This window comes from Bombina bombina, chromosome 4 (genome assembly GCF_027579735.1).
Source record: "Bombina bombina isolate aBomBom1 chromosome 4, aBomBom1.pri, whole genome shotgun sequence".
NCBI lineage: Eukaryota > Metazoa > Chordata > Amphibia > Anura > Bombinatoridae > Bombina > Bombina bombina.
Genome location: NC_069502.1, coordinates 623,011,762 through 623,026,801, shown reverse-complemented (window position 1 = coordinate 623,026,801; position 15,040 = coordinate 623,011,762). Strand labels below are relative to the sequence as shown.

At 39.2% G+C, this 15,040-nt stretch overlaps 1 protein-coding gene across 3 annotated transcripts in view; it reads right to left on the bottom strand.

The window, feature by feature from the left end:
* Positions 1 to 15,040, bottom strand: part of AIG1 (androgen induced 1) — a 717,445-nt gene that overhangs the window by 669,598 nt on the left and 32,807 nt on the right. For 2 of the 3 annotated variants that reach the window (XR_008402035.1, XR_008402036.1), the window contains exons 3-4: positions 14,466 to 14,767; positions 14,280 to 14,376 (exon numbers count right to left, since the gene is read on the bottom strand). The exons of the other annotated variant lie outside the window; for it this stretch is intronic. The gene's annotated coding sequence lies outside the window, so the exon portion shown is untranslated. Of the gene's footprint in view, positions 1 to 14,279; positions 14,377 to 14,465; positions 14,768 to 15,040 lie in introns of those variants that run through there. 3 annotated transcript variants of the gene reach the window in all.

Below are 15,040 nucleotides of genomic sequence, written 5' to 3'. Positions count from 1 at the left end.
ATAGGTATAGTTGTACGCTTAGCCAGGGTAGAAATAGCTCCCTCCACCTTAGGGACCGTCTGCCACGAGTCCTGCATGGTGTCTGATATGGGAAACATTTTCTTAAAAGTAGGAGGGGGAGCGAACAGAATACCTGGTCTATCCCACTCCTTAGTAACAATGTCCGAAATCCTCTTAGGGACCGGAAAAACATCAGTGTGGGCAGGAACCTCTAGAAATCTGTCCATTTTACACAATTTCTCTGGAACTACTATAGGGTCACAATCTTCCAGAGTCACTAAAATTTCCCTGAGCAACAAGCGGAGGTGTTCTAGCTTAAATTTAAAAGCCATCATATCTGAGTCTGTCTGAGGGAACATCTTTCCTGAATTAGAAATCTCTCCCTCAGACAGCAAATCCCTCACCCCCAACTCAGAACATTGTGAGGGTACATCAGATATGGCTAATAAAGCGTCAGAGGGCTCAGCATTTGTTCTCACACCAGACCTACGGCGCTTCCCCTGAAACCCAGGCAGCTTAGATAAAACCTCTGTGAGGGTAGTATTCATAACTGCGGCCATATCTTGCAGGGTGAAAGAATTAGACGCACTAGAAGTACTTGGCGTCGCTTGTGCGGGCGTTAATGGTTGTGACACTTGGGGAGAATTAGATGGCATAACCTGATTCCCTTCTGAATGAGAATCATCCTGCGACATACTTCTATTAGATAAAATATGTTCTTTGCAATTTATTGACCTTTCAGTGCATGAGGGACACATTCTAAGTGGGGATTCCACAATGGCTTCTAAACATATTGAACATTGACTTTCCTCAATGTCAGACATGTTGAACAGGCTAGTAATGACTACAAACAAGCTTGAAAACACTTTATTTAGTGAAAAAATAACAATCTTAAAAAACGGTACTGCGCCTTTAAGAGAAAAAAAGCATACACGTTCTGCAAAACTGCATTAAAATACCCCAAACTTTCCAAATTTTTGATAGCAGACTCAATTTGTGTAGTTAAATTTGCCCCACAAGAAAATAAAACATTTAACCCTTTAATGTGCAAACCGGATTGAAATAAGGCCTAAATCCGGAAAAAACACCCCCAGCACCTCGCCACAGCCCTGCTGTGGCGCCTACCTGCCCACAGTGATAGTAAATATGGGGTTAAAGCTTTGATTTGGCCCAAAACTTCCACAAGGGCCCTCAGGAGTTGGACCTTGCTGCTTGCTAAGGGAAAACAACTGCGCATCTGAGGCGCAAAAATAGGCCCCGCCCATCTCACTTGATGTCGCTACAGCCTCAAAGAACCGCACCAGAGCGGTTTTAAACTAGCCATGTGGGTTCTGAGACCCAAAAATTAAGCCAAGTGTACCCTCAATAAAGTTGCCACAAAAAAACGTTATTGCCCACAAAACGTTAACAGCACTCCCAGTTCATAAAACGTTTGCCCACAAACATTCAAAAACCAGTGTCAACCATTTTTTAATTAGCCCCTTATGCAAGCTTAGTAATGCCCTTCTATAGCTCTTAGGATTACTGCTTACCCTTACCCTCATGGGGATACTGTCAGCCTTTCTGAAATACACAGTCTCTCCAGAAAAAATGACTGAAGATACCTCACTGCTATATAGCATGAAAAACGTTCCTCACACTGAAGTTTCTTGCACCCCTCAGCCTCTGTGGGAACTGCACTGGATCATAGTGACAAATGCTAAGATCATCATCCTCCAGGCAGAAGTCTTCGTCCATCTGCTGCCTGAGAGTAAATAGTACACACCGGTACCATTTAAAACAAAAAACTCTTGCTTGAAGAAATTAAAAACTAATATTTTATCACCTCTTTCACTTTACCCTTCCTAGTACTTAGAGTAGGCAAAGAGAATGACTGGGGGGTGGAGCTAATGGAGGAGCTATATAGACAGCTCTGCTGTGGTGCTCTTTGCCACTTCCTGTTAGCAGGAGGATAATATCTCACAAGCAAAGGATGAATCCGTGGACTCGTCGTACCTTATAGAAGAAAATATCTTATACACACACAGTTTAACCCCTTCACTACCGGGAATTTCAGAGAAAACCCCAAAGTACATGAGAATTATTAGCATTTTTTGTAATCACTTAAATTGAAAGCAAAGCTGCCTGCACCTCTATGCCTCAAAACAAAATACAGCTCAAAATAAGTGGAGTTTAATTAATGTTTTTCTGAAATATTTTATATTTATCACATAAATGTTCCTTTGAATTCAGATCACTATATCGCCATTCCTCCGTCTGCCTCCAAAAAAAAACTTTATTTTCAGATGACGAATATCGTTTTTAACTATTTCTATTGGCCCCCCAGTGGCGTCTGAAAATGCGTGTCTCATTGAATTTACTCCGTGTCTAAAAGCGCGTCCATGAGACACGCATGCGCATTACCCTCAATAGGGAAACAGCAAATGAGTTTGCTGCATTGGCACTAAGCAAGCTTGTGCAATAAATTTAACTTCACAAGAATGCACACGGATGAACACGTAAGAGCGGGTGGGACCGCTCTTACGTGTAACATAACAGAAGCATAAAATGAACAGGGGGCGGAGGAAGATACGAGATAGTATAAGAGATGAAAGTATAAAATGTAAATAATAATAATGAATTATAAAAAAAAAAATTAGCGACTAAAAATATCGGTATAATTGGAATCCATGGCATTAATATTGTTTCCATAAAATGTACTTTCACTTTAATTTAAATAGAAACAGAGCCTTGTTTTTTTATTTACCTATCAAAACTATCTATTTGTTTTAAGTAGACAACCCAAGGTATTGATCTAGGACCATTTTGGTATATTTCATGCCACCATTTCACTGCCAAATGCGATCAAATAAAAAAAAACTTTTTTAACAAACTTTGGGTTTCTCACTAATTTTTTTTTACAAACTGCTGTGAAGTCATAACACAAATGGTTGTACAAGCTTCTCTGGGATCCCCTTTGTTCAGAAATATCAGACAAGCATGGCTTGACCATTGCTTTTTGGTAATTAGAAGGGCGCTAATTACAGCTGCACACTATACTTCTGAAATTCCCGGCACTGAAGGGGTTAATTTGTTTGGCTGGTAAGGTAATAGTATTGTAATGTAGGTATTACCCTCCAACTTCTCTGATCCACACAAACAGCTCTCTCCCCACACTCCTCACCACCATCTTAGGTACTGGCAGACAATCTTTTTTTAAAAAAAAAATGTATTTTAATTATTTATTTTTTTCTGCAGTGTAGGATCCCGAATTTACCTCCACCTCCCAGATCCCTCCCAAACAGCTCTCTAACCCTCCCTCTTTCCAATGAAATGCGCCATCTTCTGTACCCATTTTATACCTATTTTAAATTATTTAAAATAAAAATTCTGTAGTGTAGTGGTGCCAACTACCTCCTCGCTTCCCGCAATTTTTCGGTAGAGTGCCTCCCTCCCATTCCACACTGTTCCGTAGTGTAGCTTCCTGTCCCTCCATCTCCCTTATAAACTTTATTTTCTGTAGTGTAGGGCCGCCTCCCTCCTTCCCTCCCACATCTACCACTGGCACCAACAGAGACTGTTACAGAGAGTGACACAGACCGTGTCACTGTCTATAACAATCTATCAATCTGCCTTCATTTGGTAATAGAGCACTGATTGTGCTCTGTTACCATATGAAGGCAGATGCTGAAAGCCCAGAAACAGCAGCTTTCGGCTGTCACTTGACAACCGAGACTGCTTGGGTGTATGCGGTATGATGGGCTATGTACTGTATGACATAGATCTATGTCCAATTGGGTTAAAGGGTTAAATACATTTTTACATTACATTTTTACATTTATTTCTTAAAAAAGATCTTAGCCTATTGTGGGTACTCACAACAATACTGCAATAACGCAGCAGCGAATGCAGACAGAGAGAATGCTAGAGGCTAACTGGATGCCAGTAAAGCGGGCCAGCGTGGGTACAGAGGACAAAGAGAGATGAAGGTTTCATCATGCTGCTCAGGATGATGTGCAATTTGAAACTTCTGAATCATTTATTTCTGGAATTTTCTATTTAATATTTTTGGCCCATGGTAACATAATAGATGAATACAGGGGTTCTACTCTACTTTTGATAATAAAAAAAAAAAAAGAAATTCTGTTGCATTCAAATTATAAGAAAAATTTGCTTCATCAATGAAAAACACAACGTCCAAGATTTCTCCAGTATTTAAGGTAAATTAATGGAGTTAATTATCATAGGTTAATTACAAACATTTTATTGTAGGTTTTCAAAAGAAACCCACATCTCATTAAAAATGTAGCTGTTGTTACAAGGTTAACTTATCCTGACTACAAGAATACCGCAACTGTATATTCTGCTAGAGGAGTAAACAAGCTGTTTGTCCCTAAGCAAGGCCAGCTTCTGTTATTTAATCTAAAATGAGAATATACAACATGATTTGTGTCAGGACTTTGGTGCAATTTGAGAACTAAGATATCATTATGGTTGTCAGGTGTCCAGTATTCAACCAAGCAGTCAAGTATTTTAGCAAGCTGTCCAGTAAAATCTTCACAAAAAATACTGGACTCTTCAATTTTTTAAAGTCCCTAAATGTTTGCTAAATATAAATAAAAATACAAGTCTCCTATGCATCAACGTATTACAAACGTAGAGCAGAAGGAAGTGAGGGCAGTCAAGAGGGTCAAATTACTTCTGTTTACACATCTTACTGGCAGCCAATGAGGTTAAATTATTGATTTGTAAGTTACTGGCAGCCAATGAGGTAAAATTATTGATTTGTAAGTTACTGGCAGCCAAGGTGTAAAATTATGGCTCAGTTAGGAAAGATATTCATCATAGGATCAAGAGCGAGAGCTAAGGTAGAGCATTCTAAAGACTGCTGCTCCTTAACTGTATCCGACGCCTCCGAGAGGCGTACAGCAATCAACACGATCACATACGATTGGGTTGATTGACACCCCTGCTAGCGGCTGATTGTCCGTGAATCTTCAGGGGCGGCATTGCACAAGCATAGTATAGGCAATTACACATTATGCTGCAGAATGTATTTCTATTTAAAATGCTGAAATAATAAAATTTATTTTTTTTGGTTTCTTTAAATCCTCTTTCTTCTGTCAGATATACAAATTTGTTTTCTCTGATTTTCTTATTAAGGCTCAGTTTCTAAAAAATTTGCCAGCCAAGACATGATTTTCCACACCAACACTTGCAGGACTGCAGGGTCGTCTTTAACGCAGGGCAAAAGGGGCAGCTGCCCCGGGCCCAGTCTTTGTTGTGCTCCATTCTAACGCCCCACCACCACACGTTCTGGCTCTACCAGGCAGCACTACCCCATGCTGCTATATGTTCCCTCCAGTTTCAGCCAGTCACTTTCTGGCGGAGGGAGGAAGAGGGAGGAGCCAACCAGGCGCTGTGCAGGACATAGGAGAGCGGGAAGAAGGAGCAGTACCAGCAGGCAGCATTGCAGCAAAGAAGATCTTTAAAATTGAAACTAAGTAACACTACCAGAGAGGATAGATAGGGGGGCGCTTGCTGTGTTCTATAGTCAGTGTGTATGTAATATATGTCACATCATGCATAAGCTATAACAGAGCAGTAGCACACAAGTGTGTGATATTATAATAAAGCACTGTGCTACATGCCATTTATGCCAGGGCACTACCAGGGAGGGTACAGAGGGGTGCGCTTGTTGTGTTCTATAGTGATGATCAGGTCCGCCAGACCTCGCTGAATACGGCAAGCAATACGCTCGCCGTATTCAGCATTGCACCAGCAGCTCACAAGAGCTGCTGGTGCAACGCCGCCCCCTGCAGAATCGCGGCCAATCGGCCGCCAGCAGGGGGGTGTCAATCAACCCGATCGTACTTGATCGGGTTGATTTCCTGCGATTTCTGTCCGCCTGCTCAGAGCAGGTGGACAGGTTATGGAGCAGCGGTCTTTGTGACTACTGCTTTATAACTGCTGTTTCATAGGCCCCTCAGTGATAACATGTCAACCAAAAAAAGGATTATAAAAGTTTACAAAAATTACCATATAATCAAAATATCATCTGAAAGATTATCTAATCCACTTTAAATTGCACTTACTTGATCTTTGAAATGAAGCGCTGGTATTTGAAGTGAGCCACAATGTGAATGTGACCTCACATTCGCATTGCATGGAAGCTTAATAGAGCGTGCGCTTCCATAGGCTCCACAGCATGAGAACCTAGCACAGCAAAGAGGGTAAGTCGCGCAGCTATGGTCAGCAGATTTAAAATATATATGTATATGCTTTTATACATATATATTTATGTGTTTATATGAAGAAGTCCTTTTAATACTTCAAAACGCCTAAGGTTTCATCAAGTGGGCGGCTTTTCCCGGGCACTCCTTGTTAATTTTAATCCGTTTTACAGATCAGGCTACTCATTTGTCCCAACGGGACTGACAAGAAGGAACTTAAACCAGCCGTTTTATGTTTGTATATATGGATGCTATTACCCTTACCTTGAGATTTCAAAGTGTGAGTTGTTATGTGTTACTTGTACTAAGGAACCACAGATATTAAACGTTATTATGCTATTGAATTTTCTCTGTCATTTTCTCTGAAAACTTCAGAGCTAAAGTGACTATACAGAACTGGAAGGTCTGCTCCAAGAGGTACGCTGAATTAACGCATTCACTGGTGGGAAGAGATCCACTCCCTCTCACTGACAGAGCCTTTCCCTTACCTCATAGGATTGAGCAAGGGTCCTGTAAGTACACAACCACAGATAACAGCAACTCATTGGTTTTTCACTGTTTTGTTTGCTTTATTTTGCCAAAACCTTTTTTCTTTATCTCGGATTACAGGAACATTAAATATTGAATATTTGACTGCATACTTTGGACTCCTGTGCGCTAACATACTTTTTCTCTTGCTTTTCTAATATAAATATAGATGTATATAAGCAAATACATCTATATTTACTGGGAACACTCAGTTCCCCATAGACCACAATGTAAAAGGCAATTTTCAGTGCTGTTTTTTTTCTAACCCCCTACACTCCCCAATTTTAACCCTAAAAACTGCTTTGTGCCTTTTATTTTTAATTTTAAAAAAGCTAAATTTTTTTAAATAAAAAACTACAATATACCTTATTTTAGGGGCAATTGGGGGATATTTTGAAAATTAACCAGAGATCTGATCTCTGGATCATTTTCAGAGCGCTAATTGCTAATACTGCGAGCTGTAATGGCTGGTTATTTATCGCGTGCCTGTAAACAGGCAAATCTTCCTATTTACGGGCGCACGATAAATTAGCGCTCCACTTGTAATCTAGCCCTAAATGTTTAATGCACTGGTTTTCAAACCTGTCTTCAGGCCTCCCAAACAGGCCAGGTTTTCTGGATAACCTTGGATGAGAGCAGGTAAAATAACTAGGTTTACTAATCAGCTGATTGTTTCACCTGTGCTCTAGTTCAGAAAAAATGTGGACTGTTAGGGAGCCTGAGGACAGGTTTGAAAACCAGTGGTTTAATGCATAAGAGTTTAATATACCTTAGTGAGTTAAAAAAAAAACTTTTTTTTAAACTTTTAGAGAATGCTCGTTAGTCTAGGGGGGGAAGATAATTATTTACGGCACCTGATATATATCGCCTAGATTTAGAGTTCTGCGTTAGCCGTCCAAACCAGCGTTAGGGGGTCCTAACGCTGTTTTTTACTGCCCGCTGCTATTTAGAGTCAGTCAGGAAAGGGTCTAACGCTCACTTTCCAGCCGCGACTTTTCCATACCGCAGATCCCCCTATGCCAATTGCGTATCCTATCTTTTCAATGGGATCTTTCTAACGTCGGTATTTAGAGTCTTGGCTGAAGTGAGCATTAGAAATCTAACAACAAGACTCCAGCCGCAGAAAAAAGCCAGGAGTTAAGAGCTTTATGGGCTAACGCCGGTTCATAAAACTCTTAACTACTGTGCTCTAAAGTACACTAACACCCATAAACTACCTATGTACCCCTAAACCGAGGTCCCCCCACATCGCCGCCACTATATTAAATTTTTTTAACCCCCTAATCTGCCGACCGCACACCGCCGCAACCTACATTATCCCTATGTACCCCTAATCTGCTGCCCCTAACATCGCCGACCCCTACATAATATTTATTACCCCCTAATCTGCCCCCCCAACGTCGCCGCTACCTACCTACACTTATTAACCCTAATCTGCCGACCGGACCTCACCGCCACTCTAATAAATGTATTAAACCCTAAAGCTAAGTCTAACCCTAACCCTAACACCCCCCTAAGTTAAATATAATTTTATTCTAACGAAATAAAATAATTCTTATTAAATAAATTATTCCTATTTAAAGCTAAATACTTACCTGTAAAATAAACCCTAATATAGCTACAATATAAATAATAATTATATTGTAGCTATTTTAGGATTTATATTTATTTTACAGGCAACTTTGGCCTCGCTTCCATTGAGTCGTTAAAAATGGAGCCGTAAGCTACCGAAGCGGACGACAGCTAAAGGTAATTTACGGCTCCATTTTAGTACCAGGTTTCCATTGAAAAGATTAGCGTGTTGCGCGCAGTCGCTCTTTTCGGCCGTACGTAAGTTTGCGTTGCCAACCGATGTCGGATTTGTCGAAAAGCGCGCCATAACAAGTGCATTGCCATGGTAACCCGACCTCTGTCTATAAGAATACCGGTTTGCGCCTGCGCTCTTTACCTGTGATCGCCTCTAGAGAGAAAGACACGGGAGCTAGTTGCGTTGGTAGGAGTTTTGGGTTTTTGAGAGTTGTTTGAGAGTTAGTGGAGAGTTTGATATTTGATTTTCATATATTCTTATTGTAGGCCTCATATAATATTAGGAACACACACACGCATCCATACATTAGTTAATTAACACACATTAGTTTATACACACAAATACACACACACACACATACACACTTTTATTTGATACAAACACATTCACATATTTTTTTTCATTAACCCCCATATCCCCATCTTCCTTTATTACTCCTTTCATTAATCCCCTTATTCCACTTCCCATCCCCCCTTTGACTACCTTTCCCTTCCTCACTATATAACTTTTTTTTTTATATATATACATTTTTCCCATCCTATTTATTTTTTACATCCCATATTTTTTGTTTCATTTGACTATATAGCTCACCCCTTTCTTCATTTGCATCCCTTATTATTTGTCTATAATTTTGTTCTAATCCTCCTTAGTTTTTCCTTTTTCATTTACATCCCTTTGTTTATTTTCACCCCCACATTTTATTTTTATTTTGAGGGATATAGAATAGAGATAGTTAGGGTCTAGATAGGTTAGGTAGTTAGTTTTGGGGCTATTTAATATAGGGTTTAGTTAGGTGACTTAGTGTAGTTAGGTAAGCTAGGGACTTTAGTGTTAGGTTAGAGTTAGGGAGGAAGGAGAAAGGGATGGATAGGCCTAGTGGAGTTGGGAAGGGGGTGGCTAGGGGGAGGGCAGTGGTGAGGGTGGATAGAGGGAGGGGGAGGGGGGAAGTAGGGAGTAGTATGGGCAGGAATAGGGGCCGAGGTTTGGGTGGAGGATTTGTCCTTCCTCAAACCCTGGCAGAGGAGGGAAGGAGAGAGGGTGGAAGAGGAATGGAGGTGGGAGGAGTGAGGAGGAGTCAGCCTCAGCTAGGCACAAAAAGAAAAGGGAAAGTGGGGCAGACTGTGGCAACTGGGGGTGGGGCTGGTGGTAGCCTGTCACAGCCTGCAGGGACAGAGGAGGTAGAGAGGGCTGGTCCCCAGTCACAGGAGGGAGAGTCTGTGTCTGCTGGCCCTTCAGGTGTGAAGGGCAGGCTAAGAGAGGAGAGGTACTCTGAGGAGGAGAAGGAGGCTCTTGTTGAGGCATACTTGGAGAGGGCAGCTCAGCTGGAGAACCCTAACCTGAGGCCGGCTGTCCGGAATAAGCTGTGGGAGGAGATTCGAGTGGCAGTCAGCTGCTTAGGACGTAATCGTTCTATTGCCAGCATTAAACACCGCTATCATGACTGCAGGAGGGAAACCAAAGCTAAGCTGGCACAGCAGGCCAAATATGCACGTGGGACAGGTGGTGGTCCTAGCAAGAGGATACACCTAAGGTCATGGGAGGAGATGATGGCCAATGTCATCTCAGATGAATCTGTTTACGGATGTAAGGGGACAATGGACACATCAGTGCCAGCTGAAGAGGTCCATGAAGGTGAATATTAAATATCATATGTAATAAATGTTTTATTTCTAACAAATATATGTTAACATCAGAAATATATATCGGCTTTGTTTTTTAAAATATAAATGTAATCATACACATGTGTAATACAGAATATAGAATGTTCATATATTATATATGTTTAGTAATCAATTGTGTTCAAGCATCAGTGGAAAACATACCTAGGTAGGATTAGTACAAGTAATGTTTTACATGGTTCAAAGTCTAATTTGCACAGTAACTTAAAGTGATAGTAAACCCAATTTTTTTATTTCATGATTCAGATAGAGCAGCAATTTTAAGCAACTCTCTAATGTACTACTATTATAGATATTTCTTTGTTCTCTTGGTATCTTTTTCTGAAAAAGTAGGAATGTAAGCTATGGAGACTTTGCATTTTTTGTTCAGAACCCTGGCTAGCGCTCGTGATTGGTGGCTACATTTAGCCACCCAATAAGCAACAGCAACCCAGGTTCTGAAACAAATATTGTCTGGCTCTTAAGCTTTACATTCTTGCTTCTCAAATAAAGATACCAAGAGAAGGAAGAAAATATGATAATAGGAGTAAAATATTAAATGTTGACTAAATTTGCATGCTCTGTCTGAATCATGAAAGTTTAATTTGTACTTCATTGCCCCTTTAATGGCATCTTAACATAGTTGTAGTGGATATATTCATCCTGATTTCTGGAGTGGCTATCTGCTCAAACAAGCAAGGGTATAGATTTAAATTCTTTCTATCTATATCATATATATGGACTATGTGTAATACAAAGAGTCGCTTAGAGGCACAATCTTTAAATATACACCTCTGGTTAAATATGTTTAAGTTCATACAGAAATTATATATATATATATATATATATATATATATATATATATATAAAACTATATCTATAAAATTGATTTTCAAATGTTAGATGTTTCATCAGATTAATTTATAATTACAATTTATTTTTCAGAATTGGAACATGAGTATGAGTCCTCAACAAGACCGGAGGCCAGTGATGTTCCGGAATTCAGTGAGGAGGAGGAGGGGGATGTTATTGAAGCTGGATACTCCTACCTCAGCATACTTGAAGGAGATGAGCAACAGCCACTGGCCTATGAGGTTGAAAATGTTCCTGGCCCATCCCCATATTCATCTGGGAGGACATATCATCAGATGCAGCCTCCACCACCACAGCATTATCAGATGCATCCTCCACCACAGCATTATCAGATGCATCCTCCAACGCAGCATTATCAGATGCATCCTCCAACGCAGCATTATCAGATGCATCCTCCAACGCAGCATTATCAGATGCATCCTCCAACGCAGCATTATCAGATGCATCCTCCACCACCACAGCATCGGCAGATGCCTCCTTCATCACCACAGCATCAGCAGATGCATCCTCCACCACCACAGCATCAGCAGATGCCTCCTTCATCACCACAGCATCAGCAGATGCATCCTCCATCACCACAGCATCAGCAGATGCATCCTCCATCACCACAGCATCAGCAGATGCATCCTCCATCACCACAGCATCAGCAGATGCATCCTCCATCACCACAGCATCAGCAGATGCATCCTCCACCGCAGCATATGTACTATATGCCACCTCAACAACACATTCAGCACCCTCCCATGGCACAACAAATGCCGCCACCACTACCACCACCACAACAATCACCACCACCCCCCACCAATGTCTGTCCTCAATTGGATATTGAGCCACCCACACAGTCCCCAAGACTGAGTGACGACAACCTCACACAGAGCCAGGAATATGTGCCGGAGACACCTATACAGCCACAAGTGCCCCCCATGGAATCCAATATCCCCGCGCAGTCCCAGCAGGATGCTCTACTGAGGCTCATTCACAGGGAGCTTAGACTTACTAGGCTCCAGCAGCAGCAGGATTTCAGGAGGCTACAGAGCCAGATGGACATACATAATGCTGCACTCGTCCGCCTGGCAGAGGCAGTGGAGAGGGTTGCAGATAGGCCGCAAACTCCCTCCTCACTCGCATCCTCCGTTATCTCCCTGCAGGACCCTGAATCACATCTTTTAGCCTCCCAGCCAGCTGGTGTGCGTCGCCCAAGACGCCACACTTCCATCCCAAGTACCTCTCCTCCAAAGGCCAAATCCCGCCGCAAGCATTAAGAAGTATTTTTCTTTTTAAATTCTTTCAAGATATATAATATCTAATTTTTTTATGAAGCACTTTCTTAAGTGTGATTTCCATCTCATAAATATGCATATATTTTTCTAATCAAAATTAGAAAATATATTTCAAAATTGTTTTAATAGCTGTTTATTTTCAAAAACATTAACAGCTTTATTCATTTTTATTTCACATGATGTCAATTAATATGCAGGTGTAAATTGTTGATAAATGTATGTGTCCTTTTATTGAGGATATTATGCCGTTTAAGAATACTTGGGGATACGTGTCTGAAATTTATACAGTATATGCTATCTAACATTGGTCAACGTGACATGTGTAAATGTTATGATTTATATTCCACAAGCATATGTTGTTTGCTCCTTCAGATGAAGCTAATAAGGCTTATACAGTTATAGAAGAGTTGAAAAGTAAATATTCCTTCCTGTTGATATGGCCAAATACCTTGCATTCATTATAGTCCTATGTGGAATGTAATATCTGAAATATATACCTATCATGACTAACGCACTCCTTTTTGTCAAGATTATTATTCAATATTTAGAATAATTAGATAAATGTATCTTTATGATATTTAAGCACTGGTGTATACACAACATATATGTGATTGCCATGATATAGAGGTGATTAATACATTTTAATTGACATCATATGAACAGACACAGACTCTCCCTGGGACCAATGCACAATGCACTTTTAAATTGTTTCAATAACTCCATGTTAAAGACAATACTTCATATCTCTTGAAGTATGTCATATTAAGCACTTATGTATTTTGGTTAATAGTCTAAATATTGCAAATGTATTATCTGCTTTAGCAGACATGACATTACATATATTTTATAAATATTAGTACTATGACACATTATAACTTTAATGTGTCATTGTTTTGTATTGAATAAATATGATTTTCACATTGAAAATTACATTTGAATGAGGGTAAATCTGTAATAATAAAACTCATCTTCATGATAAAAAGATTTTTTCCTTTGACTTATTTTTCTATATTATTTTCTATGAGGTAACCATGCCATTCAAGTGTGCAATCTCAGGGGATTGTATGTATTGATAATGTATCTTTATTTTAAGGATTATATTATATCTGGATTTGTCTCTTTGAAATGAGCATCTGATATATTTCTTAAAGGGATAGCCTATTAAAAATAAAACTCAGGAATTAGAGCATGCAGTATTTATATACTTAAATATGTAATCCTATAATCTATTTAACTTAATTATCATCTGTAATTTAATAAAACAGGAATGTTATCTTAGGAATCTACCCATTTTGAATCTGCACATGGGGAGCGCTTGATGATTGTTGTCTAAATGTAGGCAACAATCAGCAAGTGCACCACAGGTGATGAGCATTAAATGGAATGGCTCCTAAACTTAAATACATGATTGAAATAAGAAACATAAAAGGATTAAATTGATTATGAGTACATATGTAAGTTGATTGGATTTGAATGATTTATCTGGTTCATTAATGTTTTATTGTGAACACACTCTTCCTTTTTTTTTTTAAAGTGACATAAATTCCATTATTTTGCTAAAACATATATATTTAAAAGCAAATCTAATATATTTATATTCTTTATATTTCTTAATATTCTTAGTATCCTTTGATTATAGTTTTATTTAGGTAAGATCAGGAGCAGCATAGAACCTATGTTGGAGCTGTTTATTGTTGCCAACATACAGTATATATCCTGTCTGTCATTGGTTCACCCATGTACTCAATTTTATTAACCAGGAGTGCATAGCTGCTCTTTAAATAATTATACCAAGAGAACAAAGTCATATTTGGAATATAATTAAAATGATATTTTAGATAATTATGTTATACATAAATCATAAGATGAATGCATTGATTAGTACATAGCTGGAAATAAAGAAACATTCACCATGACTATATTTGAGTAAAGTATACATTTATTTAGGGAAAATGTGGTAAATATAGGGATGAGGAGAGAGGGAGGGGAGTGGTATTCCATTTCTGAGAATCTTCAATCTGTAAAACATTAAAAGAAACAAATGTGTATTATTAAAAAACATAATCATAAATAACTAAAAGGTCTCATTACAATACTATAAAAATACCTGAAAAGAATTCTTGAATAGTTGCAGATCTCTCCAAATGGGCATTGAGGGGTTGGGGATGATTAATTACATCAGGCTCAAAGATTTCACCTGGGGGCTGTGGTGTTGGAAGTAAGTCGTTCAACATCCCATGCTCCTGTGCCATGTTGTGTAGACAGCAACATGCCACTATGATTTTAATAGCTTTTTCCGGACTGAATTGGAGATCCCCCCCTGATCTGTCCAGGCAGCGAAAGCGCATTTTTAGAACACCAAACAGTCGTTCTATTATAGCACGTGTTCGGATATGTGCTTCATTATATCTGTATTAAAAGAACAAGAAATATGATTATAATATATAATGTGAAGACAAATCAAATACTAATGAGCTAACTACATTCCTGGTTTGATCTTATAAATCTTTAAACCATTTTATATATATATAAATATATTTATATTGAAGCAGAGAGATTTATAAATGCTTCACTGATAATAGATGATTTGTATTTTGACTGTCCCTTTAAAGGCACTCAGTACAACATTGTTATGTCTGTGATAGTGATATATACACACACACACAAGATAATCAAGCAACA